General features: G+C 50.7%; 1 protein-coding gene across 4 annotated transcripts in view; it reads right to left on the bottom strand.

Annotated features, from left to right (window-relative positions):
• GNG7 (G protein subunit gamma 7) overlaps positions 1-12,973 on the bottom strand; it is a 79,781-nt gene extending 66,808 nt beyond the window's left edge. For 3 of the 4 annotated variants that reach the window (XM_082331427.1, XM_082331425.1, XM_082331428.1), the window contains exon 1: positions 12,848-12,973. The gene's annotated coding sequence lies outside the window, so the exon portion shown is untranslated. Of the gene's footprint in view, positions 1-11,563; positions 11,785-12,847 lie in introns of those variants that run through there. The other variant, XM_082331426.1, reaches the window with a different exon arrangement.
• Between the last annotated feature and the right edge of the window lie 153 nt (positions 12,974-13,126).

The raw sequence follows: 13,126 nt of genomic DNA, 5'->3' as shown, positions 1-13,126 counted from the left end.
TGGCTGTCAGACAAAGAGGGGCACCGCTAAGACGAGATGCAAAACGTCAAGTCCTCTTACTCTTCCAAGAAATCTGCTGCATTAAGACACCCGCTAGACTCACTCCAGTCCAGCCCACGAGGCAGCAATATCTACCAGCCCGCGTACTGGAACAGAGAGGCGTTTGTTCCCTTTCGTATCAACCCGACTCTCTGGGCTGAAATCCAGAGACAACTGCTGAGAGCAAAGCCCGCAGCTGCCGGATGGGCAGGAGGTTCCCAGCCCCTCCTTCCACGCGCCTCCGTCCGGGGGGCGTCCGCCTTGAGCCCCCTCCCGAGAAAGCCTCCGAGGCTGCAGCTGTAAGGGAGACAGGGGAGGGTGCTGCAGCTGGAGCCTGATGAGATAACACGTGAAACAAAACAGAACTAAGCCAGATCGTTTTAAATTGACATAAATTGTTCTTTTTCTTCGCTGCCAGAGGTACATAGACTCCATGGATGAGCGTGGAGAAAGCCTGCATCAGAAGCACCATCTGCATCATCCTCACTAAACCCTGCCTTTTGAGTAGCTTTATCACTTCACCCCCCGGCAAAAAAAAAAAACAACTGTTAAAACAGACCTGGTGTTCAAAGGCAGGTTCTAAACAAATTAAAGTGTAAAAAAAGTCTAAAAGACTCCATGAAAAAGGCAGCAGCATGTCAGCAACCGTATCAGTCTCTGCTTCCTGAAGCTAAAACTCTGTCCAAAAACTCTGAAGCTAAAGCTCTGCCCCTCAGGCGATAACCCCAGGCCCCGTACCCCGCTGCAAACGCGCTGCGCTCTGCCAGAAGATGCCTCCGCAGAACCGGGCATCTCCCGCCGGCCGCACCGGACCCGCCGTCTTTCCACGGACGCGAGGACAAAAGCCCAGGCGGCACGGCACGGCACCATCCCTGCCCAGGTGAGCCGCAGCAGCGGATAACAAAATGGCAATGCTTTCAACACGCAGCTTCACACTCTGAAATATTAAGAAAAATTACTTAGGACTATGAGATGGCACCACAAAACGCGTGTTCGCTGGTTTACAGAGCCGTTTACCGCTTGTTCTTAATCTCCAGCCCCTGTATTTATAGCAAAACTACTCACATAATAAAGCTTTGCTGTGCTTGAGAGCATCACAGAAATAGGCCTTTTTTTAAAAAACATATTTAGAAAGGGGCATCCGAATAATACTTTATTAAATAACCCTTTTTTGTATCTCTTATCGAAAGCTTCTTAAGAAGCAACAGTTTGCTTCCCTACTAATCTGGCGTTGAAAAAAATCTCAACTGCCTCGTTACAATCATGTTGGCGCTCCTAAAAATCTGGGGTCAGAGACTTGGGAAGTTCTTGATATCTGTTGTCCCAGAGACAGAGCATCGCTGCTGCCCGGCCCGTGCACCCCCCGGGGACCCCCGTCACCCACAGCCAGGGTGCAACGCCAGAACCGTGCCGGTGCCTCGGGTGCCTCGGAGCCCGCTGAGCATGTTGCAAAGCAAGTTGGTGCCCAGCCACCGGGATTAACGCAGATCATCTGAACCTGCGCCCCCCACGACGCAGGGCGAAGCTCCTTCCACCGCTGAAACACCAAGCATGGTTCACTTCATACAGAAGACGACAGCGGGAGTCCGCAGCATCCCGAGAGCCAAGCTGGCTTGTGGCAACGCGATTTCAACTCTCCTCGTAGCACCTACGTACAGCAGCATGGTTGTCCTCGCTCAGACCAGCTAACGAAGTCTGAATTGCATGGACAATCCTCGTAAGACCGGAGCAGCAACCACTATCGGGAGAAAACGGAAAAAGCCTTCAAATGCTACAGAAAGCCCACTCCTAATGAGATCTGTTTCAGTGTCGGGTAAGCCAGGAAAGCAAACTAATATTTGTGGAAAGGGATTAGAGCTGAATCTTCTGTAAACCTGGTCATGCAAAGAACCAAGCGAGCTCTCGTTCCTGGAGAGGTACTTGCCAGCTCTTGGTGAAAGAGGTCACGAATTTATGAGCTCTCGCTTACGAATCCATTCTCTCCGAGCACATTTATACAGCTCGCAAAACCTTGAAAAGAGCACTCGGCGACAAGCCTGCCAGCAAGCTCGCTGCTCCCCGAGCTCTTTCTCATGCTCGTTTCCTACGGCCTAACGAAACGCACGCAGGCACTGGGGACAAGTAGTGGATCGTGTAACAGGTTCACCCGCTCCTTAACTTTCTACTCCAACAACTAGTTCCACAGCAACCCTTTAAATCAGGATGCTAACAAGGATAACGCCGTTATCCTGGAAGGAAGCTGTAAGAACCAAGAGCACTGTCAACTTTCATCCTCCTCTATTTTTGTTAGACAAAATTAAACACTGCTAGTGAAAATGGCTTTTCACTTTGATAATCTCGCTTAAGTTTGGTCTACATAACTATGCAGGCCCCAGGGTGAAGTGCCTAGTATTTTAAAGTGTAAAGAAAAAAAAGTTTTAGGAATTGTACAACTTATGATTGCCCGGTGCTACCAGCACTTGGAAGAGGAAATACTCCTGGTCAGATGCCACCTGCAAGCAAGCTCAAGTATCAGCCAACATTAAGCAGAACAAATACAGAAGCTGTGGACAAAAGCCTCTCAAATACTGTTACAGGATTAAGTGGAAAATGCCCAAGACCAGCCTTCTTCCCACCCAGCCGTTACATTTTATTTTTAATCAGCACAAGGCTACAGGTTAAGCCAGCAGGTCCCTTGTCTCTTGAGTTTGAAGGAATGGGAATTTACAGTGCAATACCATTCGCAGCAAGCAAGCAGCCAACAGGAGAAAGACGGAGAGAAACACGGAGCCAACAGAGAGCCCTTTTGCAGTGATTTAAAAAAAAAAAAAAAATACTGCATTTGATTAATTTTTACCTTGTATGCACTTAAAAAAAAATTGAAGTAGCGTTTGGACACCTTCTCAACAGGAGTCAGCCGCATTGCTCTGCCTGGCAGCCCAAAACCCGAGCCACGGCCACTAGCGCTCGGGCTGGCGCGATACAATCAGTCCCCGCAGGAACGCGAACCCATAATTACAGCACATCACAGCAGTCCGCACATGGAAAATATGAAGGAGGAAGGCTTTATTTACGCAGGGGACAACAGCTTCGGGGATGACATGATTAAATCAAGGAAAAACGGTTAAATGCAGAAAGCTAGCAGATTCAGGAAGCTCTTAAAAGAAAAACAGCTGCACCAGAGACTCTTTGGCTTCTCAAACTGCAGGGAAAACGCCTGCGCACGGGAGGACTTTGAACCTGAAATGCCTCAGGAGCGCTCACCAGGATCCTCACGGGTAAAAATTCAGAAAGGCGCTGAACTTCATCACCTCCAGCAGCGGCAACCCTCCTGCCAGCCTGCGGCCCCTCCCTCGGCCCGGGCTGCTACCGAATTTCCTACCCCAGGACCAGCCGGCTTTGTTAAGCCTCCGACGAGATTTCCTGCCCCTCCACCAGCCTTCCCCAGGCGCCCTTCCTGGAGCCCTTCGCGGCTTCCCCAGGCCAGCAGAACTTCCCTCCCCAACCGAGGGAGCAGCACGCCTTTGCACCGGGGTGGTTTGCCTGCAGACCGACTGTATTTCACCTACAAAACAACAGCGTACACAGTTATTAGGCAACCAACCTCTCCCAGCTGTTATTTACTGAAGAGAGTAGGAAGTGGTTCCTCTCTCGAGCTACAGCTAAACCACAGCAACTTTTAATTTTTTTTTTTTTTTCTTAATGCAGTACGAAGGGAGCGCAGTAACAGTGCACCAAAGAGATGCACACAATACATCTCCTCTGTTAGTTGACAACCCTCTTCTATTTCGGGAATGTTCATCTGCAGGTGGAATTGGATTTATGTTCCCATGACTGACAACACAACTCACTCGACTCCGCTCCATCCCGGCCTATGGCAGCTGCTGCTATTTTGAGCGCTATGCTTCTCCAGCGCTGCCGAACGGTATTATTCCAAAGGTGAGAACTATTTCCAGATAACCCAAGAACAGCATTTTTCACACTTAAAAAAAAAAAAAATCATGGATTTTTAAGAAGTTTTGCAAGAGGGTGAAGAACCCTCTCCAGCAAAGCCAGGGTCTACTTGCATTAATGGGCTTTTCTTACACATAACCCATGGAGTTGCTGAGACTGTTAAAACGAAATTAAAATCACTGCCCTGAAGCCCCCTCGCTGCCCTGCTGGAATGGGCAAAATAGTCTCACCTGGGCTATCACAAAGCTATTCCTCACCAGCAAGTAGGAAAGCATCTACTCCCTCTACCCTGACAAGAACCTTGCCTTCCGGCAACGGAGTCCTTCAGAAGTCACAGCTACAGCCAGTCTATGCTGGAATTGTCCCCGGAAATATCCATAAACCAGAAAGAAATAGAAAAATGTGACGTAACATTAAGATTGAGTCAATATCATATGTATTCCTAAAAAAAAAGTTAAATCTGGAGCGTGTAATTTTGTTTTTCACACATATGCACCACAAATACTTTTCACAAGCATGCACCGAAAGAGCAGGTTGTTTTTAGACTACTTAAGAAATGCAAGAGTTAACTGCTCCTTAGGAGCCTGGAGAAGTGTCAGCCTAGATCCCCAGAAAGAAAAGCTGAGGGTGGGATAATAAGGCAAAGAATGTTAACCATCTAATTAGCAATCAGAGACAGAAGAATTTTGTGATCAGTCAGAAGCGCTGACTTCTGTTAGCTTCATATTGACCCGTGCAAGCGTTGTAGTTCAGCTACAGCTGCTCTCGGTCGCTCACCCTAAGGTCCCTAGCACAGAGCGCCTTTAATTGCTACAAGCAGCCAGCTCTGCAAGATGAAGGGCGAAGCTGGCCCATCGACCAGAAGGTCTGAAATCGGAGCGGTTCAGCTTCTTCCCCGCGCCAGCTGAAAGGCTGCCCACCGCCGCTCTCGTGATCCCGCTTCCATTGCAATTAGCCACAAAAGCTCTCTCAGGTCGGCAATTGTTTCAGCCTCCAGAAGCTCGTGTCTTCCACGATGCCTGCCACGAACAATGCCTGGCCAAATTAAATTCTAGTCAAGTCGTCACCAGCTGCAGCTCATATGCACACAATTTTTTAACTAACATTCTGGAGCAAGCCCTTCCTTGTCCTCCATCAGCTGAATTGCTTGTGCCCCACAGGGCTGTTAGGAAATAATTACTTCTCTAAACCCACAGGCTACTCTTCCAAAGTAGGTGTGCCCCATGACTAATATCTGGCAACCAACCAGTTCCATCTGCATTGGTATGCTGCGAGCACAGAGCCGCTGCTGTCACTTGCAACAGCTCCTGTTAGATCTATACTAACAAATGTGAAATCCTTTTCTTCACCCCAGTGTCCTGCGTTAAAAATGCTGCATATATTTCTGTTGATGTCTTTACAAAGCGTATCTGCTATTTATCATACGCATTAACAGATCAGTCTTTACAGCAAATGCTCTAAGCTCGACAAGTTTCTACAAGGGACCATAACGCCGTGTATTTGAGCACCGACAAATGAATTTGGCGTTGCACCTCTGCAGTGTAAATCAGCAGAAAACATGAGATTTCGTTGCCTTTCCCAGAAAGACACTTGCAGCAAGCCCCTTCAGAGCGCAGGGTGGGATTCACGCTTTAACACGCACAGAATAGTCCGTGGACTCACCAAAATGGCATTACAGAAACCCACCCGTTGCTCCTGCAGCTCCTCCCGGGGACACGCTTTCTATAGCTCGCTTCCCGACACAACCACCATCACGGCACCAGGAAACACGAATTCATTCAAACGCGCAGGGAACGCACAGTACAGCCTGAAGCAGCTCTTTCCGATGGATACTGGAGTGCTGGGAGCCAAACTCAAGTAAAACAGGCTGCAGGACCAACTTGAGAGAGAAAAAGACACCCGTGTTCGCACTGCTGACTGTGCCTGGGTGTCTCCTGAGTACGTCTGAATCATCAGTTTGTTTCCCAAAGGATGGGCATGCTGCACGGTCCCACCTCAAAGGAAACACCCCTGGCCCAAACCGACAGCATCGACAGGTCTCCTGATGGACAGACACCCATATTCTGGAAGACAAACGGTTCTGGAAAACATCTGCAGGCAAAGCAGCACAGGGTTATAAACGGGAAGAGAAAGACGTGATGAGAGGTCGGTTTATTTCCAAGTACTTCTACATTCCTCTTCGAGAGCTTCTCTTACAGTCACGTTCACCCGAAAACAATCTCCAGGTCCCATCCATAACAAAAAACCTTTTCCTTACCTCCACTGTACTGACCAGCATCCAATTCCGCCCTACCTGCGGTTAGCTTTACCTGACTCAAGAGAGCGACTAGAGCACAAGGTGCAGGGTCCTTTTCCTTTGGACGTTTCCCGTGTTCCTTCTTTACCAACAAACAGCCGGCAACCCAACAAACACACCAACGAAATTAAGCTTAGGGATTCCCTGACCACACGAAAAAATACAGCTTAAAGACCATCGACACCTGAATTTCCAGTCTTGCGCAGTTTCATCTCCAAACTTCATTCCATTCTTAATCTTAGAGGACACCAACCCGCTCTCGACTGCTAGATAATACTTCTTTGTTTCAGTACATTCTTTTCATCCTTCCTTGCTTTTCAAAACCGATACCTTCAAAAATCTCGTATTAAGAATATGACTTACTGAATATTTATTTCCCCATTTCTAAGCTACAGTTCCGGTACTTAAGCAGAAAACGTGCTGGTTCCAGGAGGCGTGTTCCACTTCCATTTACTAGCTTTAACACGTACTTTGCAAAAACTCATTTTATATCCTTCCAGATGATCGGCACCACTTTTGTGTCAGGAGTTACCAGTCAGCATCCTACAAGGATGGAAGCCAATAGGTCAAGATCAACAGCGTAACTCCACACGCGATTCAACGATGGGAATGACGACAACGTTTAATCGGGATTAGCTGCAATTAAACCTGCCTGACGCTAGCGTAACACAAGCTTTCTGTCGGATGCCACCGCAGGCACTCGCGGGTTACAGGAAAAAATGGTTTCCCAACATTTTACCTAAGACACGACGAGCGTGATGCTCCTTGAAACTGATGCCAGTTCCTTTGCATCATTGGAAACGCGTTACCTGGAGCTATCTGCTCAGGCACCCGGCCCCACCGACCGCACGCGCTTCAATCCCGCGCCGACCAGAAGAGGATCCACTGCTAAGGTTACACTTAGGGACGTAATTCCAAAGTTAGAAGCAAAAAGGTCATATTTCTTGGCCTTAACTAAGGATCTTTGACTAAAAGAAGAGAGAGAGCCTCTCAGGCCTTTTTTTCCTTCCAATAGAAAAGCTGCATAGTAACATTAAATTCACAACATTTGTGTTTGGGAATTGTACCATAATTCATAGCGAGTAACTGAAAAGAGAAGCTGTGATACGTCATGATTTATTGAGCATAAACACTGATCCTTTGCCAGCAAAAAAAAGAAGTTACCCTTAGACTGGAGGAAATGAGAATAACCATGGCTACAGCAGGAATAACCTCCTAAAAGCAGTTTCTGCAGCGTGTCTACAGAGAAACTCTTCTGTAGTTTCAGAACTGCAGCAGAAAAATCTGAGGACAAGCTGCAAAGGGTTAAAACGCACCAGAAACATTTAGACCTTCTGCATTTTTCTAAGAGCAGATGAGGCAGAAATGGACAAAAAGCCTGCAGGGCTCAAAAAAAAAAACCCCAAACTATTCTATATATTTAAAAATAGATTTATTTTTTCTGAAGGGGATAAGTTTAAAAAAAAAAAAAAAAAGGCTTTTGGAGAACATTAGCAGAACGTCAATCTCACTTGCTGGCTGCTCCCCGGGGCGGTGAGAGGAGGCTGTCATCTCCACCTGAGCGGGCCCGGGGAGGCGGCGGGAGGAGGAAGAGCCTTCCACCATCCCCGCCGCCGCGGTCCGAACGCTGGCTTCAAGCCAGATCCGATTTTGCTACTCGTACGCTCGCGTTAGGAGCGAGATATTTTTAAAATTACTCTTACGTGGTCCGTTTTCTAGCTTTTCTTCCCCCTCTTTCTGTAGAGCGAAACTAAAAGCAGGAGTTACTGAGGTTTCTCAGCTTCTACAGCTTCTTAAAAGTCCATTGAAAAATAGATCTTTAACTGCAAATCCGGAAACATTTTCAGTTATACAGAACCAACACAGGCTGAAGTACTTTAAAACTTTTTCTTGTCTGTTAGAAGGAAGGGGGAAAAACACACAATAAATTACGAAAAAGCATAATCCTCAACTAAATTTCCTGTTTTGTGTCTCAGCATTAACAGCGTGCCTGAATTTCCTCCTTTTTTTTTTTTTTTTTAAACATCACAGCCAATCCCTACCCACCCATTTAACAAAAACCTAATCCAAACCTAAAAACTACCGGAGATTTAAGGCATGTTCGAGTTTGAAATATCAGCTGAATTCATAAGTCATTCCCAGGAAAAATCCAGCTCCTACGCCCCTTAAAACAAAGATTAACCATACTTCAGCTGAATTGATCCTCTCGCACAACAGCCGCTCGCGCTGAACACCACCAGCATCAAGAATTAACTGCGGATCGCTGTATTCAGCCTTTTCAAACAAATTTGTTGTCACGACCACTTTTAGTTGGTTTTTAAATTAGTTGGTGGCCTTTCAGGTATTTTGGAGGAGCAGCAGCAGGAAGGACGAAAGCGGTCAGCACAGCCGCGCAACACAAAGCACGTTTTAAAGTGTTTTATCGAATTGATGGTTCGCTGGAGGGAAAATTTACATACGAGAAACTTGAGACTGTTGTGAGCAACTTTCACTTTCACAAACAGTATTTAAAATGAAAACATGGTTGTGTTGCACAATGGCCTATTTGTTCTGCTGTTTTAATAAGGGGCCTTTTAGCAGAACGAAGCAGAAGCGAGCAGATGATAACAGGGGACTCTCATACGTGACAGCAGTGAAATCTGCACGGCCGCAGCAGCGCTGCCTGAAGCAAACTGCCCATCGCCGACGCGCGCACAAGGCCACCAAAGCCAGATGCTTCCAGCTGCTACCCAAAAGCAAGGTCTGGCTTCTTCCAGTTCTCTGTAAGCTCCAGCAATTTATTTTTAAATACAAACTAAGCAGGTAAATCTAAGACAAATTAATTTTTTTTTAAAAAAAAAAAAAGCTCTCCAGCTTTGCTGGCTTGTCCTCATTGTGACAATGGTCAGACCACGCAGCGGGAGGGAAGCGGATTTACGTTTTCTTTTAGTTTTGTTCCCTTCCCAATTTAATTTCTTCTGACATTCTGCACAACAAGCTCAGAAATCCGTAAGAAAGACAATATATCACATTATCTGGCAACAGGTGAGAGGAGCTAACCGACACACACGCTGCCCAGAGAAGTCGGAGAGGCTACAACTGGGAAATTCTGAAACTCGCTCTGTACGCACAGGCTCCCACGGAAAGATTTCTGGTCTGTGGCTGAACTGATTAAATAATTTGAGTGATATTTGAGCAATTATAGAGAGCTTTCCGCCACAAAGTTCAACTATTAGGCCTTCGCATCTCAATTCCTTTGACTTCTCGTAACGATGGGGAAACCGGCACTGCATCTCCCGGCCACCCGCGCAAGCCAGCGCCGTAGCCACAGTGGGCACCTTACTTCAAACCATACCCGCTGTTACACCGATACAGTATTTTATAATTTTATTTTTCCTCTTGCTCTACCCTCCCCATGCCAGAATCCCCAAACAATGACAAACCTGTATCCTGCTTTTTATGCAGCCGTCGTTTTTGGGTCATCCACCCACAGCCTTCCTACAGCACCGCCGGATCGCCGTCCCCCTCGCCAGCTTCGCCGCTACCCGCAGCGTTCGGAAACCCGTGCAAGTTCAGACCTGCGTTGGGGTCTACAAACCCGAGACGACCGAACTATCCAACCTTTCCAACCCGAGCTAATCTTCGCAGCCGAAAGGGCAAGAAGGTGCTTTCTCAAGTGACAGCCCGAGTTCTGCCATTCACCACCGCCTCACAAAGACGCCAAAGAAAACTTCCCCCAGCCGCTGGCGAGTGGACAAGCGGCTATTTCAAGCCCTACACAAAACAGAGCATTCTAAGGGCAATTAGAATTAGAACGGCTCTGCAGACTAACCGCTGCGCTAACGGGACGACTTCTGGCAGGGAGAGCCACGATTCCCCGTCACCGACAGCGACGACTTCTACTGCCTTTCTCGCACGCGAGGAAGAGGAGAACGGCAGTTACCGGCAATAAAGACCGGTGTTTACCAAAGGGCAGAGTGTCCAGTTCCTCTGGAGCCGAGTCCAGGGACAAGCAGCGGGACCGCAGGTCCGGGAGCCGGGGACTCGCCTCGTTACGCTAACGAACTTCAGGGCATGACAACCTCCCAGCGCACGAGGTAGGGCAGAGCAGTTATCTCCATTTCGCAGATAAGGAAATAAGGCAGGAAGGCAGAAGTTGGGCCGGCCGCAGGGGAAGCGTGATGAGCAGAGGACAAACCTACGCCTCTCGAGTCACACGCTCCTCTCCCGGCCACTGAGTTCTTCTTCTTGCCTGTTTGAACCAAGAGAAGTCAGTCTCCTGGTGTGCCTCCATTCCCCTACCTTCAAAGAGGGATAACGCCTTCCAAAGATAACTCTCAATGTCAAAAAGCATTAATTACCTTAAGTAATACCAGTTAAATACTATATCCAGGCATAAGATGGATACAGAAGAAAAACCGGTAGGTACGTTGAAATGTGCCTCCTGTGTAAATCATTAAAATCCACAACAATACTCCGGCCGCACAAAAGAGCTATTTCCATTTGTTTCACAGCTACAGATGGCAGAAGAAAACCTCTCAGACAATAAGCTCTATTTAAACATATTGATCCAGCTTTTTGGAGATTTTCTCCCATACTGGCTACAACCACAATGTGATAAATGGTGCTACGTAGTCAGAGAGCTCCTGTGCATTCGCTTTACGATCGGGCAGCTGACGTGGGACCCAAACCGGCAGCGATCAGCTCGTCTGCCTGCACACGACGGGATGTCCCACGCAGCCGAAAGCTAAAGACACACAAAACCCCCAAAGGATGAAGGTCTGACTTCAGTACTACGTGCCTGAGAAGCAAGTATTCTCTGAAAAGCAGTACGTTCAGACAGCCAAGCAATTACCTAAAAGGCCTCAAGTTTACTTACAGACTCAGACTAAATATCAAGTTACTGACTTCTGTGGTCTACCACAAGTCAGCTTTTCTCCTGGTAGTAATCACCGCAGTTGTACTTGTCCGGGTCAGTTTTACAAGAATCCCACAGCTATAAACAAACCTGAAGGTTGTCACTTCCCCCCCCAAAAAAACCAAAACCCATTAAAGATAATTCAACACCTTAAAAGCCACAATAACTTCTTGCCTCATTTACAAGCCATAACAGAACGTATGGTAGAGCAGAATGCAGCTCTATCGCAGTCCAATTGGCTGTTAGTTAAGGCCACACCTGATGGCGATGGCCCAGTACGGAGGTAAATCCCATTCACCTGCTCCAGCACAGCTGAAGAAAACGAGCTGCAGAGGAGATCAGGTACCCAGCTCCAGCTCCCGACCGGGGCACCGTCACACCTTCCAGTCCCTGCTTACCTACACACACACGCTTCCCTTCCTTAACCTCCGAAAGGACACCCGCCAGCATCCAGCTTTTCATTCCACACACTTCTGTTTAGAAATGAGGAGAAGGAGACGGATTTCTCTCTTTGTCTGCGGCACCCACTTATCTCCTCTACTCCGCTCTACCTCAGCACCACAGAAAACCCAGATACTGCAGCTACCCCTCCTTTATATAACCCATGCACTACGATCCACTGATGCCTCCGAAGTGCTGCCCAGAACAGGCAGGCATCATTACCACCCTTCACCAGCCATCAACTCCTCCAGCTATTTTCCCCTTCCCTCCACAACCTCTCCGTACCAACCCACCGTTAACTCAGGCGCAGAAAAAACAAGCAGATTATGTGATATCAGACCTTCTGACAAGCTTCCCCACCTCCTTTTCTACCCCAAAAGAGGGTCTAGACCCCTTCCCTGTTCAGTCACCCAACTTCCAAAGGCGGCTGGTGCTGAACCGTGTCTCTCACCCGTTACGATGGCCCCCTCCCATCTCAGCCACCAAAGGCCCCGGACGCCGCTCGCCCCGCTGCCCCCCACCACCGACACCCCCCGCCGCGGCTCGCCCCCAGGCCCCGGGGCACAGCGCAGCCCCCTCGGCGTCCGCACCCCGGATCGCCTCCTCGCGCTGACCCCCGTGGGCAAATCGCACCCCCGGCCCCCGAGATCCCCCCAGCTCCCCTCCCAGCCGCCCACCCCCAGGCCCCCCCGGCCCCCCTTGCCCACCACCGACCCCCTTAACCCGCACCCAGCCCGGCCCCCTCTCACCTGCCCGGGGGGTCCCCTTCCCCCAGCCCCCTCCTCGCCCCTCGGGCTCCCCACCACCCCCGGGGCCCCCCAACCCCTCCACCCCCGGGGCCAGCCCCCCCCTCCGCCTGCCCGGGCGCCCCTCGCCGCCAGCCCCGAACCCCCCGGGCCCCAGCACCCCGCCGGCCCCCTCGCTCCGGCACCCCCGACCCCAGCCCCGGCCCTGGGGCCCCCCCTCGCCCCCAACTCCCTCCCCAGCAGCCCCGGCCCCTCAGGGCCCTCACCCCCCCCGGCCCCCCGCCCCTCTCCCCCCGCCCGCGGCCCCCTCAGGACCCCCCCGAGCTGCCCCAGGCGCCCCCCCCCCGCCCCGGGCCCCGCCGCCCGGGCCGCAGCGGGCCCTGAGGGGCCCCGTGCCGGGGGCTCAGCCAGGCCGCGGCCTGCGCCAGCCGTCCCCGCCCGCTCTCCGGCGGCCGCCCCCCCGCCTCGGTCCCCGCGGCGCGGGCGGCTCCTCACCGGTCTCGGCGGGGCCGGGGCACCGAGGGGCGGAGGAGCGGAGCCGCCGCCTCAGACACCAGCGCCGCCGCGCAACGCACCCTGCTGCCCAGCCCCGGCCGGGCGCGGGCAGGGCTGGCCCCGCCCCGCCGCCCCCGACTGGCAGCGCCGCCCGCCAATGGGAGCTGGCGCCTCGGGGGGCGGCCCGGCGGGGAGGCGGGGCCGGGCGCGGCCGCCAGGTTCGGCTGCGACGACGGCGCGGAGGGAGGGCGGTGAAGGGGCGGGGTCGGCCGCGGAGCG

This window comes from Platalea leucorodia, assembly GCF_965183815.1.
Source record: "Platalea leucorodia genome assembly, chromosome: 21".
In the NCBI taxonomy this organism is placed as follows: domain Eukaryota; kingdom Metazoa; phylum Chordata; class Aves; order Pelecaniformes; family Threskiornithidae; genus Platalea; species Platalea leucorodia.
This window is presented reverse-complemented; position numbering and strand designations above follow the sequence as displayed.